Here is a 26,247-nt window from a genome sequence, read left to right as displayed (position 1 = left end):
TTTTCACGATATTGCTTCTTCCTGACCATCAGCATGGAATGTTTTTCCATCTGTTTGTGTCCTCTCTTATTTCATTGAGCAGCAGTTTGTAGTTCTCCTTGAAGAGATACTTTACATCCTTTGTTAGTCATATTCCTAGGTATTTTATTCTCTTTGTAGCAATTGTGAATGGGAGTTCACTCTTGATTTGGCTCTCTGTTTGTCTGTTATTGGTATATAGGAATGCTTGTGATTTCTGCACATTGATTTTGTATCCTGAGACTTTGCTAAAATTGCTTATCAGTTTGAGAAGATTTTGGGCTGAGACGATAGGGTCTTCTAAATATACACTTGTGTCATCTGCAAATAGAGACAGTTTGAGTTGCTCCTTTTCTAATTGAATACCATTTATATCTGTTTCTTGCCTGATTAGTATGGCTAGAACTTCCAATACTATGTTGAATAGGAGTGGTGAGAGAGGGCATCCTTGTCTAGTGCCTGATTTCAAAGGGAATACTTCCAGCTTTTGCCCATTCAGTATGATATTGGCTGTAGGTTTGTCATATATAGCTTTTATCATTTTATGGTATGTTCCGTCAATACCTAGTTTATTGAGAGTTTTTAGCATGAAGGGCTGTTGAATTTTGTTGAAGGCCTTCTCTACATCTATTAAGATAATCATGTGGTTTTTGTCTTTGGTTCCTTTTATGTGATGGATTACGTTTTTGGACTTGCATATGTTGAACCAGCCTTGCATCCCCAGGATGAAGCCTACTTGATTGTGATGAATAAGTTTTTTGATGTGCTGTTGCATTCGGTTTGCCTGTATTTTAATGAAGATTTTTGTGTCGATGTTCATCATGGATATTGGCCTGAAGTTTTCTTTTTTAGTTGAGTCTGCCTGGTTTTGGTATCAAGATGATGTTGGTCTCATAGAATGAGTTAGGGAGGATTCCCTCTTTTTGTATTGTTTGATATAGTTTCAGAAAGAATGGAAACAGCTCCTCTTTGTACGTCTTGTGCAATTCGGCTGTGAACCTATTTGGACCTGGACTTTTTTTGGTTGGTAGGCTATTGATTGCTGCCTCAACTTCAGCCCTTGTTATTGGCCTATTCAGGGTTTCAACTTCCTCCTGGTTTAGGCTTGGGAGGGTGAAAGTGTCCAGGAATTGATCCATTTCTTCCTGATTTATGGTTTATGTGCATAGAGCTATTTGTAGTAACCTCTGATGGTAGTTTGTATTTCTGTGGAATCAGTGGTGATATACCCTTTATCTTTTTATATTGTATCTATTTGATTCTTCTCTCTTTTCTTTTTTATTAGTCTGGCTAGCAGTCTGTCTATTTTGTTGATCTTTTTGAAAAACCAGCTCCTGGATTTATTGAGTTTTTTGAAGGTTTTTTTGGGTCTCTGTGTCCTTCAGTTTTGCTTTGATCTTAGCTGCTTCTTGTCTTTTGAGTTTTTCTGATCTTCCTCCCCTAGTGCTTTCAATTTTGATGATAAAGTGTCAATTTTAGATCTCCTCTGGTTTCTCATGTGGGCATTTATTGCTATAAATTCCCTCTCGACACTGCTTTAAAGGTGTCTCAGAGATTCTGGTAAGTTGTGTCTCCATTCTGATTGGTTTTGAAGAACATCTTTATTTCTGCCTTCATTTCATTGTTTATCCAGTCAACACTCAGAAGCAAGTTGTTCAGTTTCCAAGTGGTTGTGTGGATATGAATGTGTTTCTTAATCCTGAGTTCTAATCTGATTGCACTATGGTCTGATAGACTGTTTTTTATGATTTCCATTCTTTTGCATTTGCTGAGGAGTAATTTGCTTCCAATTATGTGGTCAATTTTAGAGTAAGTGCGATGTGGTGCTAAGAAAATGTATATTCTGTGGATTTGGTGTACAGCATTCTGTATATGTCTATTAGGTCTGCTTGGTCCAGCTCTGCATTCAAGTCCTGGATGTCCTTCTTAATTTTCTGTCTCATTGATCTGTCTAATATTGACAGTGGAGTTTTGAAGTCTCCCACTATTATTGTGTGGGAGTCCAAATCTCGGTTTAGGTCATTAAGAACTTGCTTTATGTTTCTGGGTGCTCCTGTGTTGGGGGCGTATATATTTAGGATAGTTAGCTCTTCTTGTTGGATTGATCCTTTTATCATCATGTAATGCCTTTCTTTGCCTCTTTTGATCTTTGTTGGTTTGAAGTCCGTTTTATCAGAGACTAGGATTGCAACCCCTGCTTTTTATTGTTCTCTATTTGCTTGGTATATCTTATATCCCTTTATTTTGAGTCTGTGTGTGTCTTTGTATGTGAGATGGGTTTCCTGAATACAGTACACTGATGGGTCTTGACTTTTTATCCAGTTTGCCCTTCAGTGTCTTTTGATAGGGGCATTTAGTCCATTTAAATTCAATGTTGATATTATTATGTGTGAATTTGATCCGGCCATTTTGTTACTGGCTGGTTTTCTTGCCTATTGGCTAATTTTCTTTATTGCCTTTTTGGTCTTTGCCATTTGGTGTACTTTTGCAGTAGCTGATACTTGTTCCTTTCTGTGCTTAGTGTTTCTTTCAGGAGCTCTTGTAGGGCAGGTCTGGTGGTGATGAAATCTCTCGGTAATTGCTTGTCTGTAAAGGATTTTATTTCTCCTTCACTTATGAAGCTTAGTTTGGCTAGATATGACATTCTGGGTTGAAAGTTCTTTTCTTTAAGGTTGTTGAATATTGGCGCCTATTCTCTTCTGGCTCGTAGGGTTTCTGCTGAGAGATCTACTGTGAGCCTGATTGGCTTCCCTCTGTGGGTGACCTGACCTTTCTCTCTGGCTGCCCTTAGCATTTTTTCCTTCATTTCAACCTTGGTGAAGCTGAAGATTATGTGCCTTGGGGTTGCTCTTCTTGAGGAATATCTTTGTGGAGTTCTCTGTATTTCTTGGATTTGAATGTTGGACTGCCTTGCTAGGCTTGGGAAGTTCTCCTGGATAATATCCTGGAGCATGTTTTCCAGCTTGGATTCATTCTCCCCATCATATGCAGGTACACTGATCAAGCGTAGATTAGGTCTTTACACATAATCCCATATTTCTTGGTGGCTTTGTTCATTTCTTTTCCCTCTTTTTTCTCGTCTTTCCTTTTCTTTTTATTTCATTGAGTTGATCTTCAATCTCAGATATCCTTTCTATTGCTTGATCAATTTGGCTATCAAAACTTGTGTTTGCTTCACGTAGTTCTCATGCTGTGTTTTTCAACTCCATCAAGTCGTTTATGTTCTCTAAGCTGGTTATTCTAGTTAGCATTTCGTATAACCTTTTTTCAAGGTTTTTGGTTTCTTTGCTTTGAGTTAGAACGTGTTCCTTTGGCTCAGAAAAGTTTGTTGTTATCCACCTTCTGAAGCCTGTTTCTGTCAATTCATCGCACTCTTTCTTGGTCATGTTGTGTCCCCATGTTGTTGAGGAATTGTGATCCCTTGAAGGAGATGAGGTGTTCTGGTCTTTGACTGTTTCATCTTTTTTGCACTTCCCCCCCCCATCTTCATGGATTTACCTGGCTGTGATCTCAGGGAGCTGTTGATGATGTCACTTGTCTGCCTGTCAGGGCACTACTGGGTTTCTAGGGACTTCTTTTTGTTTATACTGAGAGGTTAGTCCCACCTCTTCCACCGATCTGGAGGCACTGTTGGGTGGTCAAGAACACTGTTGTTTTGCTATGTAGGCTTCCTGTGTTTTTTATTAAAACATGAAGCCTAGTCCCACCCCTTTAATGGTGGGTTGTGTCTTTCCTCCACAGGGCTGGATTATTCAGGGTTCAGCTCAGACTGAGGCACTGGCTGCATAACCTGCTAGAGTTAGTGCTTCAGCCCTCTGGGGTTTGTAGGGGAGGGTAGGGACCCCCTTGGCTGCACTGTCTGTCTCCCAGCTTTCACCTCCCTCTCCACTAATGGGGGAGGGGCCCGCATGGCTGCTCCTTCTGTCTTACTGCTTTCAGCTCCCTCTCTTTCCGGGCAGGGGAAAGGGGCGATAGCTCCGTCCACAGGCTCTCCAAGCCAGCTTATGGGCTTATGCATTTGGTTAGATCTGTGCGCCAATCCAGGACCATGTGCTGGATTATTAGTCAACTCTGCATTTGTAATTCCTGGCACTTGACTGGCAAAGATCCCCTGTTCTGTGTATTGCTGAGGCTTTGGGAGACGTGCTGTTTCTGGACCGGAGTGCCAGAGGGGGAGCCTCCGACTTACTGGTCAGATGAACTTTCTGGGTAAAGTAGCACCACTCTCTACCTCGGTCTGCTCTTCCTGGGCTTTGCTCACCGTCCGACCAGACCTGTTGAAATGCACCTGGTACCTCAGTTGGAGCTAGGAGATCTCTCGATTTCTCTGTCTCTCTCACTGGGTGTTGTGCCCTGGAGTTGTGTCTATTTGGCCATCTTGACTCCCCCGGATTTTTCTTAATAGTTAACAGATTGGCAGCTAACCACAAACTCAATAGGATCCTTCTGCAATTCACCTAATCTCTCTCTTTTTACCTCCATCCTCTCCAGGAATTTGCGCTATAATGCAATCAACTTGGCTTGCCAGACTATTGTTTCTCTGCTACCAATGCAATCAGACTCTTGGATTCTTTTGGGTTTCCATAATTGCACTGTGGCCTGACAGTGTTTCCCAGCAGTAGACTGAGGCAATTATAGAGCTCATCTTATTTGCTTTTCTCTTCACAAGAATCACAGTCTTCCATTGCTTGCTGTCCAGGATCTAAAAGCCATCTATTCTAAAAAGTAATACATTACTTTTCTGGTTGATTAAGGTAGGACAGTAACTCTGATCTCTGTTACCCTATTACTCATGGGAATCGTATTAGTCCGTTGTCACACTGCTATAAAGAACTATCCAAGACTGGGTAATTTATAAAGGAAAGAGGTTTAATTGACTCACAATTCTGCATGGCTGGGGAGGCATCAGGAAACTTACAATCATGGCAGAAGGGAAAGCACACACGTCCTTCTCATGGTGTCAGAAGGGAAAGCAAACACGTTCTTATGGTGTCAGAGCAAAGCGAAGAAAAGCCCCTATAAAACCATCAGATATCATGAGAACTTACTATCATGAGAAGAGCATGGAGGAATGTCCCCATGATCTAATTACCTCCCATAAATTCCCTTCCCCAACAGGTGTGGATTATAATACAGATTACAATGCAAGATAAGATTTTTTGGGGGGAGTCACAGCCAAACCCTATCAGTAATGAAAGTTTTTGTGTATATCTTTAGTTTGCCCTTATTACTTTTTCAAATTATTCCAATGTATATTAGAATGTATAAAATAATGTATAAAAATAATAATAATATTATTTATTTTTTTAAATTTATTTGTGCAACATCTTGTTGGTAAACCTTTGATTGTTTTGACTTTGGGCTATGATGATGGTTAATATTAATTGTTGATTGGATTGAAAGATGCAAAGTATTATTCCTGTGTGTGTCTGTAAGGGTGTTACCAGAGAAGATTAACATTTGTATCAGTGTACTGTGTGAAGCAGACCTATCCCTCAATATGAGTGGGCACCATCTAATCACCTGCCAGGGTAGCCAGAATAACGCAGGCAGAAGATGGAAGAGCAGACTCACTGAGTCTTCTGGCCTTCCTCTTTCTCCTCTGCTAGGTGCTTCCTGCCCTCAAACATCAGACTCCAAATTCTTCAGCTTTTGGGCTCTCAGACTTACACCAGTGGTTTCCAGGGGATCTCAGGAAACCACTGGCTGTGCTGTCAGCTTCCCTACTTTGATATTTTGGGACTTCTACTGGGACTTCCACCACTGACTTTCTTGCTCCTCAACTTGCAGATGGTCTGTCGTGGTACTTTACTTTGATTGTGTGAGTCAATTTTCCTTAATAAACTTGCTTTCATATATACATATATTCTATTGTATCCCTCCAGAGAACCCTGACTAATGCAGTTATTATGAACATAACTGCTAGAAACATTCTTGTCTTTGTGCTTTGGTGGGCATATAACTTTTTTAGAAAATACCCAGAAATTGAACTTCTGAGTCATAGGAAACATATGACTCATTTTCCTTCCTTAGGCACTTATTTAACTTGCGCAGATATCATTAGTTTTCCAAAATGGTTGCAAAAATTTCTGATAGTAATATATGAAAGTTACTGTTATTCTACTTTCTCACCAACATTTTACAATGCCTGTCCTTTTAATTTTAGCTATTCTGTTTGGTGTGTAGGAGTGCCTCATGGTGGACTTAATTTTTATTTGCTGACTGATAATGTTGGTTACCCTATCCTATCCTTATAAGCTGTTTAAATATTGTCTTTTAGGAAGTGTATGTTCAGGTCTTCTTCCCACATTTCATGTTTCATTTTTATTTTCTTATTGATTTATGAAAACTCTTTAAGTTCTCTGGTTGTGAATGACGCAAATTTTACAAATATTCTTCCAAGCTGAAGCTTGCATTTTTAACTCTTCTAATGATATTATCACTTCTAATGAAGTTCAGTTTATTAACTTTTTGTTTATATTACACTTATTTAATGTTGAGTGCCTTTTAAGTCCTGTTTAGAAAATGTTTACATACTCCAAGTTTATAAGATAATCTTTATGGTGTTTGTATTCAGCAATCTCCAGATAAACAGAACCAATAGAATACAAATTTACATATAAAAGGAGATTTAAAATGTGAATTGGCTCATGTAATCATGGATGGCCTGGGAAAAAAAGGGGTAGAAAAAATGATCTAAGTCCCAGAATCTGAAAGCCTTAAAACCTAGAGGTCAAATGTCCAAAACAAAAGAAGATGGATATCCCAGCTTTTTGTCTTTTTTTATTTAATGCATTTAGTTCTGGGGTACATGTGCAGAATGTGCAGGTTTGTTACCTAGGTATACACATGCGATGGTGTTTTGCTGCATCCATCACCCCAATATCTACATTAGGTATTTCTCCTAATGGTCTCCGTCTCCTATCCCCTCACCTCCTGCTATCCTTCCCCTCCTGCTATCCCTTCCCTAAGCCCCCCACCCCCTGACAGGCCCCAGTTTGTAATGTTCCCCTCCCTATGTTCATTTGTTCTCATTGTTCAACACTCACTTTTGAGTGAGAACATGTGGTATTTGGTTTTCTGTTCTTGTGTCAGTTTGCTGAGAATGATGGTTTCCAGCTTTATCCGTGTCCCTGCAAAGGATGTGAACTCATCCATTTTTATGGCTACATAGCATTCCATGATATATATGGAATTTCTTTTTGCAGTCTGTCATTTTCTTTATCCAGCCTATCATTGATGGGCATATGGGTTGTTTCCAAGTCTTTGCTATTGTGAACAGTGATGCAATAAACATAAGTGTGCATGTGTTTTTATAATAGAATGATTTATAATCCCTTGAGTATATACCCAGTAATGGGATTGCTGGGTCAAGTAGAATTTCTAGTTCTAGATCCTTGAGGAATTGCCACACTGTCTTCCACAATGTTGAACTAATTTACACTTCCACCAGCAATGTAAAGGCATTCCTATTTCTCCGCATCCTCTCCAGCATCTGTTGTCTCCTGTTTTTTTTTTTAATGATCGCCATTCCAACTGGCATGAGATGGTATCTCAATGTGGTTTTGATTTGCATTTCTCTAATGACCAGTGATGATGAGCTTTTTTTTTCATATGTTTGTTGGCCATGTAAATGTCTTCTTTTGAAAACTCTGTTCATATCCTTCACTCACTTTTTGATGGGGTTGTTTGTTTTTCTCTCATACATTTTTTAAGTTCTTTGTAGATTCTGGATGTCAGCTTTCTGCATATGTCTAGCCAGTTTTCCTAATGCCGTTTATTAAATAGGAAATCCTTTCCCCACGGCTTGTTTTTGTCAGGTTTGTCAAAGATCAGATGGTTGTAGATGTGTGGCATTATTTCTGAGGTCTCTGTTTTGTTCCATTGGTCTATATCTCTGTTTTGGTACCAGTACCATGCTGTTTGCTGTTTTGATTACTGTAACCTTGTAGTGTAGTTTGAAGTCAGGTAGTGTGATGCCTCCAGCTTTCTTTGTTTTTCTGTTTGTTTTGCTTAGGATTTTCTTGGCTATGTGGGCTCTTTTTGGTTCCATATGAAATTTAAGTTTTTTTTTTTCCAATTCTGTGAAGACAGTCATTGGTAGCTTGATGGAGATAGTATTGAATCTATAAATTACTTTGGGCAGTATGGCCATTTTCATGATATTGATTCTTCCTAACCATGAGCATGGAATGTTTTTTCATCTGTTTATATCCTCTGTTATTTCCTTGAGCAGTGGTTTGTAGTTCTCCTTGAAGAGGTCCTTCACATCCCTTGTTAGTTGTATTCCTAGGTATTTTATTATCTTTGTAGAAACTGTGAATGGGAGTTCACTTATGATTTTGCTCTCTGTTTGTCTGTTATTGGTGTATAGGAATAATTGTGATTTTTTCCACATTGACTTTGTATCCTGAGACTTTGCTGAAGTTGCTTATCAGCTAAAGGAGATTTTGGGCTAAGATGATAAGATTCTCTAAATATACAGTCATGTTGCTGGGCGCGGTGGCTCACGCCTGTAATCTCAGCACTTTAGGAGGCCGAGGCAGGTGGATCACACAGGCATGCAATTGAACCAGCATCATTTCTTTATACATCATAATGTCACTTTGTTTGTATATCATCTGCCTTTATATATGGGGGTCATTATCAGCCTTCTCTCCTTTTCTTTGGATGCTTTGGCTAAAGTTGTGTTAATATCACACTTTCTTGGTTACCAAAGCTTTATAATTGTTTTTGATATCTAGTAGCGTAAATCCTCCAGATACTTTTTTAATCCCTTCAAAATACTTTGGCTGTTTTTGACCCCAATTTTATCCCAGTTAGTTTGACAATTTTTTAAAAAAGTAATTTTTATTGTAACTGCATGGCGTCGATAGATACATATCAGGAGAACTGACATATTTAAAGTGTTCAATCTTTCAGTCTATGGGCTTAGCATATCTTCCATTTATTTGGATCAACTACAGTTTTGTCAAAAAATATGTCATGATTTTTATGCTTTGTATATTTTATTTTTCTTTTTGGGTTTAGATACAGAAATGTGATTGATTTTTACATTGTTCTCAATTCAGTGATCTTTTAAAAATTACTGATTTTTATCATTTGTTTATAAATGCTACTGCATTTTTAGGTACATACTGATAGATTCAGGAATAATGATACTATTATTTCTTTAAAGCTGTGGCTTGTTTTTCTTTCCTTATTCCACTATCTACATTTATGTTGAATACAAGTCATAATAACAGGATTCTTTGCATTAGTAGCAATTTCAGAAAGAAAATGTTCAATATTTCAACTTTGCATGTGTTCTCTGCCTTAGGATTTTTAAGATATTCTTCATTAAATTAAAAAGTAGTTTTTTTCTATTCCTATTTGATAACAGTTATTCCTGTTTTTATTGTAAATAGGTGTTTAATTTTTTTTCAAATGCTTCATTCTGCATCTATAGAACTAATGATATAATTTTTCTACTTGTCTTATCTTGTGTCTGCAATGTATTGGGAAGTGGGGCATGGGTAGGATAGGACGCTTTAAGCTCATCAGGTCAAACTGAAAAATTTCTCCTCCTCTAAAGCTTAGTTTGTTATTTTCATATTGTTCTCTTAGTACTTACATATTAAAATATATTTTTAGCAAAAATAACCAGACCTATCTGTTATAGTGGCAACAATGACCTGACAAAGACTACTGCATATTATCTTAAATGTATGTTGTATCTTTTTTTTTTTGAAAAATCTGTGTTCCGATTGCTTCATTAAATTTACTGTTTTTTGTTTGTGTTTTACATCATGAATTTCAGTTTTGTCTTCACTGTTGCCTAATGCTGTCTTTTTAATATATATTGTTTTGAAAATTTAGTTGCTCTAATTTTATGTATGTTGTAAATCATTCTTTTTATTATATGTATTACAATATACAATGTTTCAACATCATCTTTAAAAAATTCTACAATATTCTATTTCCATTTTCACTAGAAAAATAATAATAATGATTTTAGCATACTTACATGACAAAGGTATTTAACTATTTTGTTGCTGGTTTCTAGTTTTATTGCATTGAGATCAAATACTGGTGATATATATTCTACTTCATGGAATTTATTGGTGCTTTCCTTATTGTATGTTAAATGTCAATTTTTATTATCTATATTTGGTATATTATTATTACATTTTAACATATAAGAACAAAACTATTATAATTTTGTTTTATACATTATTATTTATTTATTATCCAATTGAGTTGACTGGGACTGGGAATATTTTTTTGTTCTCTCTGTTTATAGCTTTAGTAATTTCTGCTTTATGCTATTTAGTGTTGATTTACCTCTAGTAGTGTTAATTGCAATGCAAATGTTAGCCTTTACAAGGTGTTCTTTCTGGTCTAATTTAAAACATTTTGCCTGATTTTTCTTTTGTCTTCTTTCATTTTATATATTTGCCTGACCTTTATTTATTAATTTGTTTTTATTTCACTGAATCACATTGCTTTATATGAGTATCTTCTATATCGCCTTTTTTATGAGTCAATTTGAATTTCTTTTTTACTTTTAGGGGGAATTTGAAATGTTGTTGTTAAATCGACATTTACATTCATTGATAGACCTGATATGTGGAGTCTCAATTATATCTTATTTGCCTATTATTTTTCTGTGTCACACTCTTTGTGGGAATAAATGTCTTTATGTTTTAACAACCATATAAGGTATTTTGATATATACAGAACTGCACATTTTTAATGTCTAAAATTTGATTAGTTTAGATATATTTCAACATGACAATTAAGATAACTGACATATGCAACACCTCTCAAATTTTCATTGTGTCCCTTTTTACAAACTTAAAGCGTTTTATTTTTACATTTTTTTGGTATGTGATAAAAACACTTAACATGAGACCTACTCTAAAAAATGTTTAAAGTGCACAATATTGTTAACTATAGACATTGTGTTATAAAGCAGATGTTTAGTATTTATTCATCTAACATAACTAAAACTTTATACTCATTCAACACCTACTCTCTATTTTCCCAATCCCAGCTCCAAGCAACTACTATTGTATTATCTACTGTTATGAGTTTAAGTTTTATAGATACATCGTGAAAGTGGACTTTTGCACCATATGTTCTTCTGCAACTGACTTATTTCAATTATAATGTCCTCTATGTTAATCCATGTTGTCATAAATTACAGGGTTTCCTTCTTTTGAAGGCTGAATAATATTAATATTCCACTGTATAAGTCCCATGGCCTGGAATACCTAACACCCCAACCATCTGGGCACAGAAGGCTTGGGAAAAACTAGTTTTGTGGGCTAGATACTGCGGCAGCCACCAGAATGAGATGCAGTTGAGGGAAAGCAAACTGGGTGATCCCCACAGCTCTTTGCTGGGTAAGAACACCAGGCTGTGGGTGCCATGTCAGCTGCACACCCATAGCAACCACACCCTGTGGGGAAATCCACTTTTCTTGACCTATTGTATCAACAGACTACCTATAGATGTACCCTAAAACCCATTCTGACTTTGCCAAGCATGCTGCAGGTCTTCTGATGCCCTAATTTTTGGTTAAGGCTACCCCTAAATAACAGAAGATCACAACCCAGCAGAGCTCCCCTTGGGGCTAAGGCAATGTAGACACTGTGTCAGCAATTGGAGGGGACTCCCTTAAAACCTAGAATGGACCTTCAAAGGGGGTCATTATCTATGTCTCACCTCATCCACCACAGGACACTGCTGCTAATGTGCTGAAATACAAGAGCCCTGTGACAGCTAGAAACTATTTGCTGATCATTATTCTTAAATGCCATCTACTGGATCTTAGCCCAAATTATAAGACAAAAAAAATTATTCCAGTGTACATCACTTGTGAAAAACCCAATCCAAGAATCTAGCCACAGATAAAGATCCCAACAAAGCTTGTTTGTTTGGGGGTGATTTCAAAAGGCCAAAGCTTTGTTTGGGATCTTTTATCTGTGGCTAGATTCTTGGATTGGGTTTTTCACAAGTGATGTATACTGGAATAATATTTTTTGGTCTTAAATTCAGGCTAAGATCCAGTAGATATCAATGATCTAAATGCCCAACTTAGAAGATATAAAGTGGCAAGTTTGATAAAAACCAAGACCCAAATTCTCTGCTATTCTGAAGAGACCTATCTCACATGTAATGACACTCACCAGTTCAGAGTGAAGGGATGGAGAAAGATCTGTCCTGCACATAAAATTAAAAAAAAAAAAAAAAAGAGCAAGGGTTGCGATTCTTATATCACAAAGAATGGACTTTAAGCCAACAACGTAAAAGAAGGGAATTGCATAATGATAAACGTTTCCATTCAATAAGAAGATTTAACTATACTAAGTATATACACATCCAATTTGGAGCACTCAGATTCATAAAACAAATTCTTCTTTACCTACAAAAAGACTTAGACAGCTGCACAAAAATTGTAAGAATATTTATCACCTGACAGACTGCATTAGAAAGATTATCAAGGCAGAAAACTAACAAAGAAGTTCTAGACTTGAACTTGACTACTGACCAGTTAGACCTAATAGACATCTAAGGATATTCCACCCAAAAAAATCAGAATATAGACTCTTCTTCTGTCACAGAACATACTCTGTGATTGACCATGCTCAGCCATAAAGCAGGTCTCAATAAATTAAAAAAAAAAAATACCTTGTAAAGCACACTCTTAAGCCATAGTGTAATAAAAATTAAAAACAATACGAAGATGGTGTCTCAAAACCACACAATTACAAAGAAATTAAACAACTTGCTCCTGAATGACTTTTGGGTAAAAATGAAATTAAGGCAGAAATCAAAAAAGTATTTGAAATTAATGAAAACAGAGATACAGCATACCAGAATCTTTGAGATACAGCTAAATTAGTGTTTAGAGGAATGTTTATAGTGCTAAATGCCTATATCAAGAAATTAGATCTCACGTTAGGAATCTAGCGTTACATCTAGAGGCATTAGAAAAACAAGAAAAAACAAACGCCATAGCTAACAGAGGAAAAGAAATAAGCAAAATCAGAGAAGAAGAAACTGAGCTGCAAAAACCTATACAAAACTTCAGCAAAGTTGAAGTTATTTGAAAGAATAAACAAGATTGATAGACTACTAGCTACTTTAAAAAGAAAGAAAAAAAGAGAAGGGCCAAATAAGCACAAGCATAAATGACAAAGAGGACATTATAACTCATCCCACAGAAATACAAAAGATCCTTGAGCACTATTACACATAAATCTATGCACACAAATTAAATGATCTAGAGAAAATGAATAAATTCCTGGAAACCCACAAACTTCTCAAATTAAACCAGAAAGAAATTGAAAACTTGAGCAGACCAATAATTAGTTCTGAATTTAAGTTAGTAGTAAAAAAAATAATACCAACCAGCTGGAGTCCTGGACCAGATGGAGTAACAGCCTAATTGCACCAGACATGTAAGGAAGAACTGCTATCATGACTACAGAGACTATCTCAGCAATTTGAGAGGGTCTCCTCCCTAACTCATTCTATGAATCCAGCATTATCTTCATACTAAAATATGACAGAGAGAGACACAATAAGAAAAGAAACTTCAGGCCAATATCCCTGATAAACATTGACACAATAATCTTCAACAAAATACTAGCAAGCTAAGTCCAGTAGCACATAAAAAAATTATTTGCTACAATAAAGTAGGCTTTATTCCTGAGGTGCAAGGTTGGTTCAACACATGCAAATCAATAAATGTGATTCATCACATAGAATTAAAAACAAAAATCATATGATCATCTCAATAGATGTATAAAAAATCTTTCATAAAATCCAGCATCCCTTCTTGATAAAAACCCTCAACAGACTGGGCATCACAGAAACATACCTGAAAATAGTAAGAGCTATCTATGTCAAACCCACAGTCATAATCATACTGAATGGACAAAAGCTAGGAACATTAACCTTGAGAACTGGAACAAGACAAGGATTCTCACTTGTGCCACTCCTGTTCGACATGGCCACTCTTGGAAGTTGTAGCCAAAGCAATCAGTCAAGCAAAAGAAATAAAAGGTATCCACATAAAGAAGGGGCCAAACCATCTTTATTTGCTGATGATATCATTTTATACCTAGAAAATCCTAAAGACTGCTAAATGCTTCAGGAATGAATAAACTAGTAAACATTCTGGTTATAAAATCAACATACAAAAATCAGTAGCATTTCTGTAGACTAATAACATTCAAGTTGAGAGTCATATCAAAAATATCCCATTCATAACGGTCATAAAATGAATAAAATAGCTAGGAATAAATCTAACAAAGGAGGTGAAAGATCTCTACAAAGAGAACAACAAAATATTGCTGGTATAAATTACAGATGACACAAATAAAAGGAAAATTATTCTATACCCATAGATTGAAAGCATCAATATAATTAAAGTGGTTATACTCCTTAAAGCAATGTACAGATTAAAAACTATTCATATCAAACTACCAATGTCAGCTTTTACAGAATTATAAAAATCTATTCTCAAATTAATATGGAACCAAAAGGATGTGAAATAGACCAAGCAATTCTAAGGAAAAAAACAAAAATAAAACAACAACAACAAAGCAAAGCTGAAGGCATCACATTGCCCAGCTTCAAACTATACTACAAGGCTACAGTAACCAAAACAGTATGGAACTGGTATATAAATAGACACACAAACCAATGAAACAGAATAGAGAGTCCAGAAATAAACTTGCCCACCTAGAATCATGTGATCTTCAACAAGGTCTACAAAAATAAGCAATGGAGGAAAGACTACCTATTTAATAAATGATTGGGGATGACTGACTAGCCATATACAGAAGAGTAAAACTGGGCCCCTACCTCTCACCGTATACGGAAAATTAAGATGAATTAAAGACTTAAATATAAGACCTCACATTATAAGAAATCCTAGAAGGAAACCTAGGAAATACCCTTCTTAATATCATCCTCAGCAAAGAATTTATAGCTAAGTTGTCAAAAGCAATTGAAACAAAAACTAAAATAGACAAGTGAGGCCTAATTAAATTTAAAAGCTTCAGCACAGCAAGAGAAACTATCAAGGAAATAAATAGAAAACCTAAAGAATGCGAGAAGGCATTCAGAAATTAGACATCCAACAAAGTCTAATATCCAGAATTTTTAAGGAGCTTAATAAATGCATCAACAAGCAAAATAAATAACATTATTGAAAACTGAGCAAAGGACATGAACAGATACTTGTTAAAAGAATGGATACAAGCAGCGAACAAATATATGAAAAAAAATGTTCATCCTCAGTAATCATCAGAGAAATATAAATCAAAACCACAATGAGATATCATCTCTCATCAGTCATAATGTGTTATTAAAAAGTCAGAAAATAACATATGTTGTCAAGGCTGCAGAGAAAATGAAACTCTTACACATTGTTTGTTGGAATGTAAATTAGGCCACTGCAGAGAGCAGCTTGAAGATTTCTCAAAGAATTTAACTGCCATTTGAGTCAACAGTCTCATTATTGGGTATATACACACAGAAAAATAAATTATTTTATCAGAAAGACATACGGACCCATATGTTCATTGCAGCACTGTTGACAATAGTAAAGACTCTAAATCTACCCATGCATTCAAAACAATGGACTGGTTAAAGAAAATATGGTACATATACAACATGGAATACTAGGCAGCCATAAAAAATGAAATTATGTCCTTGGCAGCAATATGGATGCAGCTGGAGGCTGCTACCCTAAGAGAACTAATGCAGAAACAAAAAACCTAATACTGCATGCTCTCACTTATAAGTGGAAGTTGAACACTGGGTACACAGGACCATAAAGATGGAAAAAACCGACACTGAGGACTACTAGAGGGGTGAGAGAGGGAGTGGGGCAAGGGCTGAAAACTTGCCTATTGGGTACTGTGCTCACTAGCTGAGTAACAGATTCATTCATACTTCAAACCTCAGCATCATATAATATACCTTTGTAATAAACCTGGACTTGTACCCTCTGAGTCTAAAACAAAAGTTAAAAAAATTCCACTGTATATGTATACCACCATTTCTTTAATCATTCATCTGCTGATAAATACTAAGATTGTTTCCATATCTTGGTTAATTGGAATGTATATATCTCTTCAGGATCCTGATTACAGTTTTTTGGACATATGGCCAGATATGGGATTGCCAGATTATATAGTTATGGTGATACAAATATGTATATAGTTCAAATACTTTCTTCCATTTCATAGGTTGCTTTTTTTTTTTTCCTGTTGATTGTTTCCTGTTGATGTGGGGAAATTTTCTAGTCCCACTTGTCTACTGTTCCCTGTGCTTTTGGTGTCATATTCGAAAACTTATTGCCACAACCAATGTCAGTAAGATTTTCCCAAAGATAAATTTCTTTCAGAAGCTTTACAGTTTTCAATCTTTCAATCTTTTTTATTTTATTTTTTTTTTTGAGATAGGGTCTCACTCTGTTACCAGGCTGGAGTACAGTGGCAAGATCGACTCACTGCAACCTCTGCCCCCTGAGTTCAAGTGATTCTTGTGCCTCAGCCTCCCAAGTAGTTGGGATTACTGGAACATGCCACCACATCCAGGTTTTTTGTATTTTCAGTAGAGATGGGGTTTCACCATGTTGGCCACAATGATCTCAATCTCCTGACCTTGGGATTTGCCTGCTTCAGCCTCCCAAAGTGCTGGGATTACAGGTGTGAGCCACCACGCCCAGCATATAGTTTTCAATCTTGTGCTTAAGTGTTTAATCTATTTGGAGTTGAGATCTGTGTATGGTGTAAACTAGTGTTTCATTTTCATTTCTCTTGCTTGTGGATTCCAGTATTTCCAACCCCACTTGTTGAAGAGACTATCCTTTTCCCATTGTGTATTCCTGGCACCCTTGTCAAGATAAGTTGACTATATGTGTGTGGATTTATTTCTGCATTCCCTATTGTTTCATTGGTTTATATGTCTGTGTTTATGCTACTGCCATACTGTTTTAATTACTAAAGCTTTATAACATCTTTTGAAATCAGGCAAAATGTGCCTCCAGCTTTGTTCTTCTTTCTCAAAATAATGTTAGCTATAAACCTTTGTGGTTCCACATAAATTTAGGGGCTACTTTTTCTATTTCTGTAAAAATTGTAATTGGGATTTCAATGAGGATAACAGTAAAAGTTTAAATCGCCTTAGGTAGCATGGACATTTTTCCAATATTAAATCTTCATTCTCATTAACACAGCATATGATATTTTACATTTGTTATTTCCTCTTAATTTTTTCATCAATATTATTTTGTAGTTTTTAGTGTAAAAGCCTTTCAATACTTGGTAAAATTTATTCCTAAGTATTATGTTATTATTGATCTTATTACAAATGTGACTATTTTCTTAATCTCCTTTTTGGATGATTCATTATTAGGGTATAGAGATGCAACATACTTTTGTTTGTTGATTTTGCTTCCTGTAGCTTTATTGAATTCATTTTATTAGTTCTAACAGGACTTTTCTTTTTGTTTTCGTTTTTGTGTACAGTCTTTATGGTTTACTACATATAAGATTATCTCATGTGCAAACATTATTTTACTTCTTTCCCACTTGGATTCCATTTATTTATTTTTTTTCTTGCCTAATTTCTCGTCTGTGACTTCCAGTAGAGTTGGTCCTTGGTAGCAGTGGAGGTTTGGTTCCAGGATCATTCACAGGTATCAATACATGAGAATGCCTGAGTTCCTTACATTAAATAGTGTAGTATTTGCATATAACCTATGCCACATCATCCTGCATATTTTAAATTATATCCAGGTTCCTTATAATACCCAATACAGTGTAAATGTACATAATGTAAATATTATGTGAATAGTTGTTATTCTGCATTTTCTCATTGTATTGCTGTTCATTGTTGTGTTATCTTCACTGTTTTTTAATAAATATTTTTGATCCATGATTGGTTGAATCTGTGGATGCAGCACTCATGGATGTAGAGGGCTGACTGTACTATACTGAATAGAAATAGAGAGTAAGCATCCTTTCTTTAACACTGATTTTAAAGAAAAAAATATTTCCATTTTCCACTGTTGAGTATGATGCTATCTGTGTGCTTATCTAATAGGGCATTTGTTATGTTGAGGTACATTTCTTCTATACACACTTTGTTCATTCTTTCTTAATAGGAAAGGGTGTCAGATTTCATCACATGCTTTTTCTGCATCTATTGAGATGATCAGGTAATCTTTATCCTTCATTCCATTAATGTGGTATATCACATTTACTGATGTGCCCATGCTGAACCATTCTGGCATCACAGATATAAATTCTACTTGGTGATGGGGAATGATCCTTTCGATGTGCTGTTGAATTTGGTTTGCAGGATTTTGCTGAAAGTTTTTATGCCTATGTTCTTCATAGATATTGGCCTATAATTTTCTTTTCTTATCTTTATCTGCCTTTGGTGTCAGGATAAGGTTAACCTCACAAAATGAGTTTGGAAGTTTTACCTCCTCTTTAGTTTTTTAGGAAAAATTAAGAAGCATTGGCATTAATTCTTTTAATGTACCATAGAATTCACTAGTAGAGCCATCTAGTCCTGGCCTTTTCTTTATTGAGAGTTTTTGATTACTGATTCTGTTTTTGCTCATTATGAGTCTGTTCACATTTTCTATCTCTTTATGATTCCATATTGGTGGGCTGTATGTTTGTAGAATTTTATTCATTTCAGCAACATTGTCTAATTTGTTGGCACATAAGTAGTATCTTACGGTCTTTTATTATATCAGTGGCATCATTTATAATATCTTCTCTTTCATTTCTGACTTTGAGTATCTTCCTTTTTTTCCCTTAGTTATTCTAGCTAAGAATTTGTCAGTTTTGTGTATCTTTTTAAAAACCAACTGTAGGTCTTCTTCATTGTTTGTATTGTTTTCTCATTCTGTATTTTATTTATTTCTACTCTAATCTTTATGACTTTTTTTCCTAGGCTAATGTTGGCCATTGTTTGTTCTTTTATTCTAGTCTTTTATGGCGTAGTTTTTTTATTTGAGATGTTTATTTTTTTTCAATGTGGGTATATAAGGCTACAGGCTTTCCTTTAGTACTGCGTTTACTATATTCCATAAGTTTTGGTGTGCCGTATTTTAATTTTCATATGTAACACAATACTTTATGATTTCCCTTTTGATCTATTCTTTGACCCATTGCTTGTTTACAAGTGCATCTTATTTCTGCATATTGGTGGTTTTTTCAATTTTACTTCTATTATTGATGTTAATTTTATACTATTGTGTTCTGGAAAGGTAGCTCGTGTAATTTTCATCTTCTTAAATGTGTCAATATTTGTTTTGCTGTCTAACATATCAGCCTTGGAGAATGTTCTATATGTGCTGGAGAAAAATGTGTATTTTGTGGCTAATAGATGGAACATTCCGTATGTTTGTTAGGTGATACATTGGGTCTATAATATTACTCTAGTTTGATGTTGGATATTTTACTCATTGTGAAAAGTGGGGTATTAAAGTCTTACTTCTATTACTGTATTCTTACATGTTTCTTTCTTCAATTATATTAATATTTGCTTTATATGTTTATATTTTCTAATGTTAGATGCATGAATATTTATAATTTTTATATCTTGCTAATGAATTGATCCTTTTACTATTGCATAATATCATTCTTTGTCCATTGTTGCAGGTGTTGACATAAAGTGTATTTTATCTAATATAAGTGTAGCCATCCTTGCTGTCTTTTGTTTACCATTTGTATTGACTGTCTTTTTCTATTGCTTCGCTTTTGGTCTATGTGTGTCCATAAATATAAAGTGAATTTTTTTATACAGAGCATATAATTGGTCCTTGTGTCATTAGTCAATTAGCTGTTTTATCTCTTTTGATTGGAAGGATTAATTCATTTATAATTAGTGTCATTGTTAATAGATAATGACTTAATATTTCCATTTCTTAATTGTTTAGTGTGTTTTGTACTTATGCTTTCCTCTTTTTATTATATTTTTTGTAGTACATTTTAAAAATTTGTTTCTCTTTTTCTTTTATGACTCTTCTATATATTATCAGTCTTACATAAAATATTAGAGAATTATAACACTCTATTTTCACCTAATATCAAGTTAACTTTAATCATGTATAAAAACTCCATAATGTTAATTCCCCTACACACTCTATATTGGTGATATAGTAATTTTAATTTTTTTATCTTGTGACTCTAGCAAACACATTTGTATAGTTATATTAATTTTTTTCTTTTTCTTTTTACATTAAAATTTAAAGTGATTCTACACCACAATTACAGAATTACAGTATTTTGTGTTTGCTTTTATATTTACCTTTACTGGTGAGTTTTATTCTTTCATGTTTTTATGTTGCTATTACATATCCTTTTATTTCAACCTGAAGTGCTGCTTTTAGCATTTGTTGTAAAGCAAATCTACTGGTGATATGTTTCCTCAGTTTGTGTTTTGGGAATATTTATTTCCTCCGCTTTTGAAAATCAGATTTGCCAGCTTTAGTATTTTTGTTTGGCAGCGGTTTTTGTCTTTTCTTATTTCAGTACTTTGTATTTATCAGCTCACTCCCTTTGAGCCTGCAAAGCGCCTACTGAGAAAGTCAACAATGTTCTTAATGGGGGTCCATCTTACATGCAAAATTGTTTTTCTTTTGCTGCTTCAAAAATGACCTTTTTTACTTTTTACAATTGGATTATAATGTATCTCTGTGTAGATATCATTGACTTTGTTCTATTTGGAATTTTTTGAGCTTCATGAATATTAGTCCAGGTTCTCTAGAGGAATAGAAATAATAGGATATATGGATAGATGAAAGGGAGTTTATTAAGGAAAACTGACTCATGCGATCGTAAGGTTAAGTGCCATGATAGGCCATCTGCAGGTTGAGGTGCAAGGAAGCCAGAGGTAGACCAGTAGGAGTCCCTACTTCCCTCAAAAGTAGGGAGGCTTACAGTGCAGCCTTCCATTTGTGGCCAAAGGTCTGAGATACCCTGGCAACCACTGGTGTAAGTCCAAGAGTCCAAAAGCTGAAGAATTTGGAGTCTGATGTTCGAGGGCAGAAAGCATCCAGCATGGGAGAAAGATGAAGGCCAGAAGACTCAATGAGTCTCCTCTTCCATCTTCTCCTGTCTGCTTTATTTAGCTCCACTGGCAGCTGATCAGATGGTGTCCACTCAGATTAAGGGGGGTCTGCCTCTCCCAGTCCACTGACTCAAATATTAATCTCCTTAGCAACACCCTCACAGACGTGCTCAAGAAAAATACTTTGCATCCTTCAGTACAATGAAGATGACACTCAATATTAACCATACCAATGAATGTAAATGTCAATTTCTTTCTCCAAATTTGAGAAGTATTTTTACCATGGTTTTTAAAAAATAAGATTTCTAATTTTTTCAAATGATAAAAATTAATCAGACAAGCTAATCAGGAAAAACATAGATATGAATAGAAAAAAAGGGGCAATAAAGGCATTTTGAACAGTATTTTAAAAACAAAATTAACCACATATATGAATATCAGTGCGCGCGCACACACACACACACACACACACACACATACAAAGTTCTAAACATTAAAAAGGTTTTTGTTTTGTTTTTCTTTTTAAGGGAAACAGCAATAAAGCAAAAGATCAACCATACAAGAAGGAGACTCTTTCTCCCTCTTTTCTCCTTTTGGAATCTCTATCATACATACATGGGTTCACTTGCTTGTGTCCCATAAGTTCCATAGAATTTCTTCACACCTTTTAATTTTTTTCCTTTTTCTATTACTGGAAAATTTTAAATGATCCATCTACCAGCTTGCTGATTCTTTCTTCTGCTTGATTGAGTCTGTTGAAGTTCTTTTCTACTGTAGTTGGTATAGAAATTGTGATATTTGATTCCAGAATTTCTAGTTCTTTTAATTTATTATTTCTATCTCTTTGTTGATACTTTCATTTCATTCATGTATCATTTTACTGATTCTATTTATTTGTTAATCTTTGTGATCTTTTGACTCACTGGGTTTAATATGACTATTTTGAATTATTAATCAAACAATTAATTATTCTTTATTTCTTTAGGCTCAGTTACTTGAGCTGGATTTTGTTCCTTTAGCAGTGAGTTCTTTCCCTGATTCTGTATGTTCTTTGTCTGATCCTCTGTGTATTTTATTTACTGTGTTTTTGTGGTCTTTCTTTGTCATTCTGTCTTTCTATTACCATCTCTGCTTTTCTCTTTACCTTCATCCTTGCTCTTACTGTTACTTTCACTCTTGCTCTCAGTCTCTTTCTTGTGTGGTTGATTTCTTGCTTTTTTACTATCTCCCTTAAAAAGAAAAAAACAAAAAACCTTTATAATGTTTAGAACTGTGTATGTTTGTGTTTGCGTGCATTGATATACATATATATGGTCAATTTTATTTTAAAAATACTGTTCAAAATGCTTTTAGTGCCCCCTTTTTTCTATTTGTATCTCTGTTTTTCCTGTTTAGTCTGATTAATTTTTATCATTTGGTTTTCATCTGCTTATATTGTAATGATGAAATTGTTCTATTTTCTTCCTTCTTGCTCAGTTCACCTCTCACTTAAAAAGTATCTTATTTTTAGCGTATAAATATTTTTATTTTTTTATTCTTCCTTCACTCTTGTTTTTATCTTTGTTTTGGTTTTATATTTGCAATTATTTGCTTACTATCATTTAATTTGCCAAAGCTTTTTAAACTATCTCTTGTTGGATAAATTTTATTCTTTAATAGATTTCTCAGAAAAGGCTTGTGAGTTCAGGTGTCTCCTGGATTGTACATGTCTATTGTCTTGATATCTTATTAGCTTGGCTAGTTTGAAGATTCTTGATTTTACTTACCTTGTTTTTAATTTTACTGCATCTATTTTAGCTCATATGCTGCTGTCTAGAAATTCGATGTTAACCTCATTTTATTCTTTTTGTAAATGTCTTAGTCTTTTATGCTTGAAAGCGCAAATAACTTTTTCACTTTTATTTTTAGAGTCCAGTTATTTTACTAGACTATATTAGACTATATTTTGGGGTTGAGCGTTCCTTGTTTTTTTTTTTTTTTTTTTTTTTTTTGTTTTTTTTTTTTTTTTTTTTTTTTTTTTCCATTTATTATGTAGAATCAGGTTTACTTTTTATAAAGGGAGCATTTTATTGAAATACAATTTAAAATGTTAATTTTCATTGTTTTGCTTTTCTTCTAAACGTAATGACATTACTTTTCCCTTTTTCTATATTTATTACTTACTATCTGATGCATTTTTTCTATTTTATGATTTTATTTGATTTCTTGACACTCTTCATAATACTTCTCGATGTCTCTTAGTAAATTTTTATTTTTATGAAATCAAAACTAACTAGTTTATCTTGTAATTTCTGCCTCATTATTGAGTTTATTTTTGTCCCGTGTCAGTGTACACAATTGTCATTTCATATCCTTTTTTACAAATTTCTTCCCTCATTGATTAATTATTTTTAAAATATCTGCTTCAGAATGCTCTTTTTTTATGCAGATGCTTGTTTTAAGTCAAACTTAATTTTTCGGAGTTATTGCTATAAGCTTTTCCCATGGTTTGTTTTGTTCTGCTTTGTTGTGTCTTGGGGTAATATTTTCTTCAGCTGAAATGTTTTAATTCTCGTCTTGTGTTTTATTTTTATAGCAGCATAGTAAGAATGCTACCTTCTGTTTTTGTTCATTTTTAAATGTCTTGTATTTTCTGAGACTGGCAGTAGAAAATGTCTCTATGCCAGCTGGGGTGAGGAATTTTGTTGTGTTACTATGTTTCTTACATAGAAAGTGTTCTTGTCTGTTAGTAAAGTGAAACAGAGTTCATCCACTGGATGGCAACTTTCTTTGTGATGGGAAATGTTGATGTGGCTTACTATCGTCTATCTTTTTATTTTCTTAATTGTCTGTTTTCTTTTTTTTTCTTTCATACCCTGCTTCCAACTGACGCCTTCTGTTAAGTTACCTCCCTCTTTCCTGGCAGCAATAGTTTTCCAAGACTGCCAACTTTTCTTCCTTGAAAGTTAAAATTCTGGTCAATGAAGCACTAGACATCAGTATTACAGTATTTAGCCAGTTTTCACATACTATGTGTTTCATCTCTATTAGTACACATACTGCACATGCTAAAAATAATGTACTTCCTGTTTCATTAGAGACATTTCAAGATTCATTTATTTATTCAAGTAATGTGTGCTGACAATTTACCATACTAATGAGAGATAGTAAGTAAAATGAATCCCCAAACTTACATTTTACATGATACAAATAATAACCCACATGGTTGTAAATGCCATAATGTTTATTTTAGAGGCCAGAGCTAAAATGAGCTGCCTTAGTTCATAGACACATTCTGGAAGAAACAGAAAAATATTAATTAAGCAAAGAGATAAGAACAAGGATGCCACAGGCAAGAAGAAACAACAAAAACAATTGGATCTTGCACTCAACAAAATTCAGAATGAATGTATATTCAGTATGTCATTTGTACTACATTTTATAATTGCACTACAGTATAAATATTTTGAGGAATAAATCATCTTTTGCAAGTTGGTATCACAAATTATTGTCAAACGGATTTAGATAATAGTTTGAAGACACTTACCTCACTAAAATTCAATTAATGAATCAATTGCTTTATGTTTTGTGTTTGCAAACATTTTTAAATGCTTTCCTTCATCACCTGGGCTGGAGAGCAGTGGTGCGATCTCGGCTCACTGCAACTTCCACCTCCCAGGTTTAAGTGATATTCCCACCTCAGCCTCCTAGTTGGGACTACAGGCATGCACCACCACCCCCGGCTATTTTTCGCATTTTTTGAGTAGAGATGGGGTTTTGCCATGTTGTCCAGGCTGGTCTGGAACTCCTGTCGGCCTCCCAAAGTGCTAGGATTGCAGGTATGAGCCACCGTACCCAGCCTCATCTAAATATTTTCTTTCTGTTTTGTTAAGAGATAGGTCAATTTGGCTCTGTCTTAGCCTTAGAAACTTAGTTCAAATCCAAGATAAGCAGTGAAATCAGAAAAGCATAACATGTATTATTAAATCAATATCCACAGTCGAATAGATGACAGTGAATCCAGAAATATATTTACCATTCTGAACTTGGATGAGTTATTTACTGTATATTAAAATATTTTTTGAAGGTATTCAGGATGATGGTGAACCAAGCAAGGATTCTGAGGATTCTCCATTTGAAGCCATGTGCGAATTTCTCATGGTTCTTGGAACAAATTTCAGTATAGCATTACTTTTTGTTTATAGTAAGATAACATTCATCCTATAGTACCTCAAAAATTATGCACATTTATCCTTTTTTCATTCTTAGTAATGATGTTTCTGTTCTCATTACCTTATTTTTTAAATGATAAATTCTCATTCAAATCAAGTTCAAATTTCTTTTCTATGCAAAATGATAGTGCCACCTTCTATAATTCATCATTTAATACATTGCTTGGCAAATAATTATTTCATAAATATTGAACTAAATCTGTAATATTTTATTTTCTTTCAAAACTATAAACAAAAAATGTTATAATACGTTACAACACCCATTTATCCTGATTCAGAGTAAACAGGTATTAATACCATGATAATTTGCTTCAGCATGTTTTTTCTTCTTAAGAAAAAGAGCAAGATCAGAATTAGAACTAAAGCCTGTATTCTCCCATCCACAGGTATACTCCTCATTTTTCTCAGATGAAAACATGATGAATTTGATGAGCATTCTTCATTCTACATTATGTTCTACTACATATGTGTTTTATATAGTTTTGTTTAGTATTTTAACTTATAGAATACTAAATAAGACAAATAGAACAGTAAATGAAATATTTTTAATTTAATACTTTTATACTATTTAAAGATTAATGGTACCTATATAAAATTTATTAATTTTATTTCTATAATATATAACATGTAAATACACATTTTCATGCATTCTCTTGTTGATCAAATTTTGTTACAGGCATGATAGCTCATGTTTATAGTCCTAGCTACTTGGGAGTTGGAAGCAGGAAGATTGTTTGAACTCGGGAGTTTGAGGCTACTGTGAGACATGATTGTGCCACTGTACTCTAGCCTGGGCAACAGATTAAGACCTTGTCAATAAAAATAAATTGTTAGGCTTGTGAAAATTTCACTGAGTTTTCACGTCTATCTGTCTCTCTGTCTATCTGACTATAGTTCACTGACTTTTTTTTTTTTTTTTTTT

Source organism: Cebus imitator, unplaced genomic scaffold (assembly GCF_001604975.1).
Source record: "Cebus imitator isolate Cc_AM_T3 unplaced genomic scaffold, Cebus_imitator-1.0 Scaffold1, whole genome shotgun sequence".
Taxonomy (NCBI): Eukaryota; Metazoa; Chordata; class Mammalia; order Primates; family Cebidae; genus Cebus; species Cebus imitator.
This window is presented reverse-complemented; position numbering follows the sequence as displayed.